We start from the raw sequence: 10,301 nt of genomic DNA on the forward strand, positions 1-10,301 counted from the left end.
ACCTTAGTAGAAAAATGATTTACAGCATAAGCAATAAAATTAACAACACTAGCCCTGACTTCAAATTTGTTGTGCATGGGAAAAACCCAAGTGTATCTAGTAAAATCATCAACTATGGTAAGAAAGAACTTATAACCAAGCATGGAAACAACAGAACAAGGTCCCCAGATATCAATATGCAGTAATTCAAAAGGTTGAACAATTTAGTATTGCAAGGAAAGAAAGAAAGTTTCTTTTGTTTGGCTTGGTGACATGTATCGCAAACATAGTTTTTATCAATATGCATATTAGGATAGTATGTTTGTAGAAGTTTTAACCTTTCATCCGAGGGGTGACCCATTCTGAGGTGTCAAATGTTGCTTTGTTTTGTAGTGCAGCTCATAATTCTGCAATCAGTTTTATTGAAGACGTATAGTCCAGCTACAAGATCAATTGTACCAATCTTGTCTTTGGTTTTGGAATTCTGTATCAGACACTCATTGGAAGAAAAAATAAGTTCACATTTAAGTGATGCAGTCAATTGACAAATGGATATTAAATTGAAAGAGAAATCTGGTACATACAAAACATCCTCAAGAATAAATTTTTTATTAAAGAAAATTGTGCCAGAACAGGAAGCAATAACAGAGTTTCCATTAGGAAGCCTAATGGTAATGGGTTTGATATGTTTATATGATGTAAAATTTGACAAAGAAAAGCAAACGTGATCAGTCGCACCAGAATCCAAGTATATTCATTAAAATTGGAATTTTTAAGCTTTTCGATATTACCTGTGACAGCCGAATTCTGACCTTGATGATCTGCAGAGAGGGAACCAACTTGGTTGACTTGAACTTGATTGTTGGAACTGTTAACATTTTTCAGAAGTTCCGAAAGAATTTGATATCGATGTTGAGTAATGCGGAAATCTCCTCCATTATTCTACTTGTTTTGATCTTGATTTCCAAAATTTTCTTCTTGAATGGTAGTGGAAACGTTGTTGGATTGAGAAGACTTACCATACTGAGATCTATACTCGAAAGGGTATCCATGTTTCTTGTAACAGACATCAACGATATGACCAATTTTGTTGCAGTAAGTACAAACCTTTTTATTACTACCAAACTTTGAGCCTCTGTTATTTTGGTTAGGAAAACCATTTTTCTTAAAATAAACACTCTCTGTGACCCAACTTTCCACAAAAAGAACAAGTAATGGTATTGGTACTGGTGTGGTTAACAGAGGTAACAGGGTAACATTTTTTACATTAGCTACAAGAACACTATTATTAAACTGGCGTTCTTGTTGGATAACAAGAGAAAAAAATTTGGTAATAGCAGGGATAGGTTCCATGAGCAGAATATGTGCTTTTATATTATTGTATTGGTCATTAAGGTCACGTAAAAATTGCATTGTCTGATCCTCTCTTTTTCTTTGGATAATAACAGAAGGCTCATTACAAGAACATATAGGATCAGGCCTAAAATTATCTAATTCATTCCAAATAATCCTGAGTTTAGTGAAGTAATCGGTAACAGAAAGGTCACCTTGATTGAGTGAAGAAGCTTCCATTTGAATATCAAAGATACGTGATAAATCGTCTTGTGAGAAGCGGGCCTTGAGGTCATTCCATAAGTTTAGTGCCTTATCCATCCATATGATGCTCTGATGTATATGAACAGAGACCGAGTGTACAAGCCAAGACACCACCATGTTGTTGCATCTCGTCTAGGATGAGAAAGAAGAATCGGTTTCAGAAGGTCGGGGAGCAGCGCCATTGACAAACTCGACTTTCTTCTTTGCACTCAAAACCGTGAGAACCAAGCAACTCCAAGAGTGGTAATTTGTGGAATCAAGAACGGGTGATACAAGGGGTGTAGCAAGATTTTCACTGGGATGCGGGTATAAGAAACTATGAACAAAAATCTCGCCTTGTAAAGAATTCTTGTTCTGACTAGGGTTAGGGCTAGAATTATTATTCTGACTAAGGTTAAGGCTTTCGCTCCCGTCACTATTCTCGTCAGCCATTTGTGTGTGAAAATACGAATTGTAAAAAGAACCCAAACAATTGTTAGAAAGAATCAAGAAAATGCAAAGCAGAGTGAATATACAAGAAACATGAAAAAAAGGAAAAGAGGAGAATCCTGAGAGGACGAAGACAAAGTGCGTGCAGCAGAGCTCTTCTCAAAGAAGAGCTTTGATACCATAACAGATAAAAATCAAATGAGTGTTTTGATGTAATTGCAACATTTACAGAGATTAAATAGAAAGAAAGCTTCGAGATATGAAGAAACAAGAGAAGAGATGAAGCACTGTGTGAAAGAAGAAGAGAAAATATTATTTCATTAATCTGAAATTGAATTCATAAAAAACCCTAAAAAGAGTTTATATACATGAGGTGTAAAAAGGAAAAAGGGCACACTGTATAAAAACAGAAAACCAGAAAAGGGGAAGCCCAACTGGCCTAGAAGCCCAAAAATAAAAGAGAGAAAAAGTCTTTCTAATATTTTAACAGAACTTTTGGATTTTAGGTTTCAAAAACACTTTTAGATGCTTTTCTAATATGTTCATTTCATCGAGAGTGGTAACAAATATGTATAAACTCTAACCATCAAGTCCCAACATAAGTTTATTATGCCCAATATGAAAGTTTTTATAAAAAAATATATGAGTTTATTTATATTTGAAAAAGTCGGTTATGTTACCTAGGATATAAGTTTCTTTCTTACTTATGAGTTATAGTAGTTGAGTTGTACATTTGGAGTGAATCTATTCATCTATGGGTTAATTACAAATCTTCCATGATCATGAAGAGAAGAGAGGTGGGGTTTGGAAAAATTATATGGGATACAAAATAATTAAGGTTTAAATTTCAATAAATGAAATGTAAAAGTTTGATAATAAATGTTTTTAGAATTGATTTTAATATTAATTTTTAATTACATTTTTCATATATTTTTTTCTTTTTTTACCAAGTATGGCAAATTTGGGCTATGTGATATTAAATTATTATTTTTTTAAAATTATAAACTTAGAGTATAGGGTGAATAAGAGAATAAGAAATAATATTAAAATAATTCATTTGTATATTTATTAAATGGGAAATTTTGTTTATATATAATCTATTAAAATAAAATATAATCATATATTATAGATATATAATCAATTATTTTGATTTCACTTAGTGAAAAAAATTTCCTCTAGAATTAAATAGCTAATTTGGATTGAAAATAAAGTTTGAGGTTGCCTTCAATAGATGTTAATGTTTTTTTTTTTAAATTATTGAATTTTGTTTGAGTCTCTTTACATAAGAAAACTATGTAGAGTCTATAAAATTAGTAAGAACAAGCTCTTTTGGATTGACAAACTTAAAACACTTAACATTTGTCCCAAATTGAATTTTAATCATTTGAAATATTTTGTAATATTAGCGGCCTCATATTTTTGTGGGAGCAGAAATATCCAAGTAAAACGACTACAAACATCCACCAAGATTAGGAAAAAAAACGTTTACTTCATATGTAGGTTTATCATAAGGTTTCCAAATATCATAATGTAATATATCAAATAATGATTGTGACACCTTACTTAGTGAAGTGAAGAATATTGTTCTAAACTTAGCAAGAGGACAAATTTAACAATTGGAAGTAGAAAAATTATGTTAAATATCAAAAGGAATGTCATAACTCAAAAAGTCGAAGGACTTTATTAGAAACATGTCCAAATCTATAATGTCAAACACAAGCATCCTTACAAGAATCGGTATTCTGAAAAACAATATTTGTATTAGTATTAAAGGAAACAAAATTACAATTATTATGTGAAAGAGATGAAGGAAACAACATTCACAATCTTTTAATAAGATTATCACGAACAATCTTCTTAGAGTAAAATACCTTCTAGATAAAAAAATATTTTAAAAAAAAGGTGATTAACAAATTATTATGGCCAATAAAGCACTGAAAGACATCAAATTATATTTAATTGATTTGAGGTACATACAAAAAAAATATCATAAAATACCAATGTAGGAGAAAGTTGAACAATGTTAGTAGCTATTGATGGGGTAACACAAGAATTTTATTAGTTATGTAATGTAGGATTGAAGACATGACAACGAATGAACAACATAGTAGTAGGACCTGAATCAATTATTCATCTACCTTTAGAACAAAAGACTCATAAAAATAGTAGAAAAAACTAAATTATTGAAAAAATGACTAACATATATAGATATAATCATACCACTAGAGTCGTTGACCATGAGATGTTGAGAAAAACGGGTAATTTTCCCACTAAAACAAAACCCTAACAGAGCTACCCGAAAAATAATATTGAATAAATAAAGCGGAATAATAAAAGAGATAAAGAGGAAAAACACACCCGAAAATTGTTAACGGAGTTCGGCTTATTTAGCCTAATCTTCGAGCACAGCAAAAACAACTCACTTTTATTATTATGAGAGAAGATATTACAAATTTGGGATATATAACAGTGAAGGAGGGGAGTTTAATTTATAACCCTCAAACCTCCTTCCCAAACAACGAACCCACCGATGTGGGACTTGGGATTAAGCCAAAATCAACAAATCTCCACCTTGGCTTAATTTCAAGTCCCACCTAAAACAAATCCTCTCAAAACATAACAAAAACAAACTTTGCAGTGCTTCAAATTTGCGCCTCCGGGCACCAACTTCAAATGTGCAAGATATTAACCAAGTGTAAACAGTGTTCAAACTTGGCCCTTGTAACCATCTTGTCTTGTAGCGAACATCTTCTTTATTAGGAAATTCTTCTTTCTTTGCAAATACCCATTTGCACCCAATTGCCTTCTTACCCTTTGGTAATTGTGCCAGCTTCCACGTCTTGTTCTTCTTCAAAGACTGCATCTCCTCTTCCATCGCACCTGCCCAATTACCACTCTCTGAACTCAGAATGGCTTTTGGGTAAATGGATGGAATGTCATCAACAACTGGAAGTGCATAGGCAACCATATCCATGAAACGAGCAGGCTTCTGAATATCTCGTCTCTGTCTTCTAACTGCAATTGGCGCTGATTGCTATTGAGATTCTTGGGTAGGAACCTCTTCCTCATCTGACTCTTCTTCTGCCATAGGAGAGTCACTTGTGGTATTTCGTGTTGGGATCACCACTGTCGGCTCAAACTCCACCTGCTTCCGGGCATACTCCACCTGTTGCGAAGTACTATCAGCTCCTTTTGGATTTACCTTCTTTAACATGGCAGATTCATCAAAGGTAACATCCCTGCTGATAATCGTCTTCTTTGCCTCTAGACACCACAAACGGTATCCCTTCACTCCAGGACTAAAGCCCATGAAAAGAGCTTTCTTTGCCCGTGGATCCAACTTTGATTCAATCACATGATAATATGCAATAAAACCAAAAACATGCAAAGAATCATAATCAATTGCAGGTTTTCCAGACCATACGTCTAACGGGGTTTTGCCATCTATAGCAGATGATGGCAAACGATTGACGAGATGTTGAGCGTATGTCACAGCCTCAGCCCAAAACTCTCTGCCTAACTCAGCATTAGACAACATACAACGAACTTTCTCCACAAGTGTCTTGTTCATACGCTCCGACACCCCATTCTGCTGTGGTGTTTTTCTAACAGTGAAGTGCCGAACTATGCCACAATCTTGACATACCTTCGGGAACGGATCACTTTTGTATTCTCCTCCATTGTCTGTTCGGAGAACCTTAATCTTCCTTCCTGTCTGGTTTTCAACTTGAACTTTCCACTTAAGGAAAATTTCAAGCACATCATTTTTGTTCTTCATAGTAAACACCCAAACTCTCCTGGAAAAATCATCCACAAAAGTGATAAAATAATGCCTACCTCCGATTGACGGAGTTTTGGCAGGTCCCCACACATCTGAATGCACATAATCCAGAATACCCTTGGTATTGTGAATTGCAGTGCCAAACTTCACTCTTCGTTGTTTTCCCAGAACACAATGCTCACAAAATTCAAGTTTGCAAGCCTTCGTACCTTTCAACAATCCCTGCTTTGTAAGAATTTGCAAGGATTTCTCTCCAGCATGTCCCAACCTCATATGCCACAACTTCGTTGCCTCAGCATCCTTCTTAGAGCTAGAAGTTGTTGCCGCTACTGTCCCCACCACTGTACTACCTTGGTAGTAATACAAATTGTTCTTCCTCACGCCTTTCAACATCACCAGTGCTCCTGAAGTTGCTTTAAGAATTCCATCTCGCATCGTCACAACTAGGCCTTTAGATTCTAAAGCCCCCAATGAGATGAGATTCTTCTTCAACTTTGGCACGTACCGTACATCCCGCAAAATTCTGGTGGATCCATCGTGATTCCGCAACTTGATTGAACCTATCCCAGTTGTCGTACATGGATTATCATTACCCATGTAAACAACCCCGCCATCAAGTTCTTGAAATTCAAAGAACCAATCCCGAATGGGACACATATGATAGGTACAACCTGAATCCAATATCCACTCATCTGGATACGATGATGCTGAAAGCGAGACAATTAAAGAGATATCTGATTCCACATCACTTTTGCATTCTGCAACATTTGCATCTTGTGGAGCCTTCTCTTTCTTCTGCAGTTTTGGACAGTCTTTCTTCCAGTGTTCTTTCTCATGACAGAAAGCACACTCATCTTTAGCAACGGCTCGACCTTTAGACTTAGACATCCCTCTTCTCTCCTTTGTTTGGCTTTGCTGACGACCTCTTGCCACCAATGCTTCTTCTGATGTCATTGATTTGGTTTTCATCTTATCCTGCTTTCTCAATTCATGACTATATAAAGCAGAACAAACAGCATCTAACGACACATTCTCCTTCCCGTGAAGGAGCGTAGTCTCCAAATGTTCAAATTCATCAGGAAGAGATGATAACAACATCAAAGCCAAATCCTCATCCTCAAACTTCACATCTAAATTCAACAGGTCTGCTACTAATTGATTAAACATAGTGATGTGTGCATTCATAGTAGTACCTTGTTGGTAGTCAAATCGGAACAACCTTTTCTTTATCAGGAGCTTGTTCTGACCACTCTTCTTCAGAAACTTGTCCATTACAAACTCAAAATATAATATTCAATATCACAAATAATTTCAAACAACCCAAGGCGAACCTTCGGCTCTGATACCACTTGTTGGGAAAAACGGGTAATTTTCCCACTAAAACAAAACCCTAACAGAGCTACCCGACAAATAATATTGAATAAATAAAGCGGAATAATAAAAGAGATAAAGAGGAAAAACACACCCGAAAATTGTTAACGGAGTTCGGCCTGTTTAGCCTAATCTCCGAGCACAGCAAAAACAACTCACTTTTATTATTATGAGAGAAGATATTACAAATTTGGGATATATAACAGTGAAGGAGGAGAGTTTAATTTATAACCCTCAAACCTCCTTCCCAAACAACGAACCCACCGATGTAGGACTTGGGATTAAGCCAAAATCAACATGAGACACAAGTTTTCATTCATGACATCCATGGGAGAAAACAAAATAAATATTGGATGAATGCAGAAGAATCACTTTTAATACCATATTAAGGAGAAAAACAAGTAAAATAATTCATTAAATCGAGATACATAATTGATATAATAGTGAAACAAACAAAATAACTAATTGATTATATAATATCTATAATACCTAATTATATTTTATTTTAATATAATATAACTTAATTATACAACTCAAGACTTACAATTCATTCAAAGCTATACATGTCTATTATTTTTTAATGTGTCTTCCATAAAAAAAATATATATTATTCTTCAACACATTATCATCTATCACACTAAAAACTTTGGTTAGGAAAATCAGTGAAAAAAAATACAAAAAGGAAAAAGAATGTAAAATTTATTTATTTTTCTCCATCATACAAGTTGTCTTCTCTAATATCATAGGTCATAAATCTTAATCTTATATGTTAATCCCTAAAAAAAACTTTCTTAGCAATAACTTTTTAAAAATATTTGTTAATTTTTTACTTGAATGAACTTACATATATTTTATGAGTGAAAAATAATTTTATAAAAATACATTTTATTATGTAACATCCTTATTTTTACTCATATTTTGATAATATATTATGCATGAAATATCTAAACATATACTACTTTATCATATTGTATCTTAAAATATATCCCTCTTATTAGGGATTTTAATATATACACAAAATTTTTAAAAAAAAAAACATCCAAACCAAAAGCATCTCATCATCTGGTTGTTCACTGATGAGCTCTATTACCTACAACCTCATATGCTCCCGTGTAAATTAACACGATCATCGCATATTAAAGAAAACAAACACAAAACAAAACATAGGTAAGCTAGCTATTTTTAAAACTTCAAATGTAAAACTTTAAATATCAACATAAACCATCAATATTCACTCATTTTCATAATTTTACTAAGAAGTGTCTATCACGTTCATCATCCACATTACTTTTGTCAGATTTCTACTGACTCACATACTCAGACACTTGACTCTACTTCCGGAATACTCGTGTATTGAAATTAGTATCCAGAGACCTACACCTGTCATACTACTCATTGTGAATCTACATAACCATGCGCATAATCATCCCAATGTCTCATCATCTCATCATCTCATATGATAGGGTAAATCCATTTGATCTGATCTAATCATTTCTTTCAAAACTCAGACTCAGTCAAATGAACCTTCTTCGACTCTCACCAACTGAATAACTTCATCTATATGATTCCATTATACCAGTAGAGTCAGGATTGTCTCATTCACATAACACTCACAAATCAATACACCCTAATAACAATCTCAACATGGTATTTCCTTTCCTAAAAATATTATGTCTTGATCACACTTTCACCCCATTACATACATCATTTAATATCAAAAAACCAATTCTCATCAAACATCACATTTTAAGTAATTGAACAACTATATCATAATTTTAATTACAATAATGATACATATTTAATATACTTGTTATCCATGCCATGTAAGATACAAGAAAAATAAAACCAGTTATAAATTGTACACAAAGTCACGGTTCCTGAGAAAAGGCGATCAAATAACAATGTACAATGCACTAAAAAACAGGTGAACAAATTACAAAACCACAAGTCCCCTTAAATTGCATTTACAAAAAAAAAGGCGTTTGAATAAGATGGAAAGATGCAAGCTTGATCATTGTTGAACTAAGTTAAGTTTTTCAATATATATTAACTCAATCTAATCATTCAATTCAAATAATTCCCTACATTATGAAATAAATACACAAACAAAAAATTAAAGTGCTACAATGTGATCAAATAACCATAAAATCCACTTAATTGCCACAAGGTCCACACTACCCACCAAATAAAACAAGATTCTTCCTCAAATTTACATGTAAAGAAAATTCACAACTCTAAGCAAAATTCTTATGCTTCTTGGGCACAAGATCTACATGTAAATGGTGTCATGAATGTAAAGGCTCATAAGGAAGCAAGAATGTAAACATATTCTCACATGAATTACATAAAGTGGTTCAACTTCAACCATTTCAGTTAATATATTACTTTACTCTTAAAAAAGACAATCCTGCAAGCAAAAATTAGAGTTGACGACCACGTCACCCCGACATCCAGATCTTCTAATCTAGAATTCTATTGAAAAGAACAAGACTAGTTTCCCTTACCTGAAATTTAGCAGATGCTCACTAAGAGTTCCAAATCTACCAAAAGCTTAAAGGTAATTAACTTGCACCACAAAATCCTGATAAAAAATCTAACTATATAACTAGGACCCTGAGTTAACAGAGATTAACTCTGAAGCTAAAAGAGTCATATGCAAAGCATAAACATAAACATAGACAACCCTAACTAGATCAAAATTTGACTCAAGAAAAAGATAAAAAAATGAACTTATTTATAAGATATTCTAAACATGCAGTCTTATAGTATTTGTTGCCAGGAGTCTATTGGCGAACTCCGATCGTCAAAATGATAAGCAAGGAGGTCAAAATCTTAGAGAGAAGAAAGAGGAAAGGAAAAGGGAAACTTTTAGAAAGATTGTGGTTTTTTTTAAATGAAACCTAAATAACTAAATTTTCTATTTATATGTTTTTTCATTTTAATAATAAAATAGTCAGATGTCATTTAAAATATACGACTTTTCTAAAGTTATTTTTTAATCCTTAAATCTTTTATCTCCTTTAAATTTTATCTTTTAATTATAAAATATTTTGTATAAATAATACTTTGACGAGTTTATAAGAAAAATGATGGTGAAAGAATTATTATTAAGATAATTACTTTTTATAAAAGATGTTTGACAACC

Source organism: Phaseolus vulgaris, chromosome 10, assembly GCF_000499845.2.
Source record: "Phaseolus vulgaris cultivar G19833 chromosome 10, P. vulgaris v2.0, whole genome shotgun sequence".
NCBI classification, from domain to species: Eukaryota; Viridiplantae; Streptophyta; class Magnoliopsida; order Fabales; family Fabaceae; genus Phaseolus; species Phaseolus vulgaris.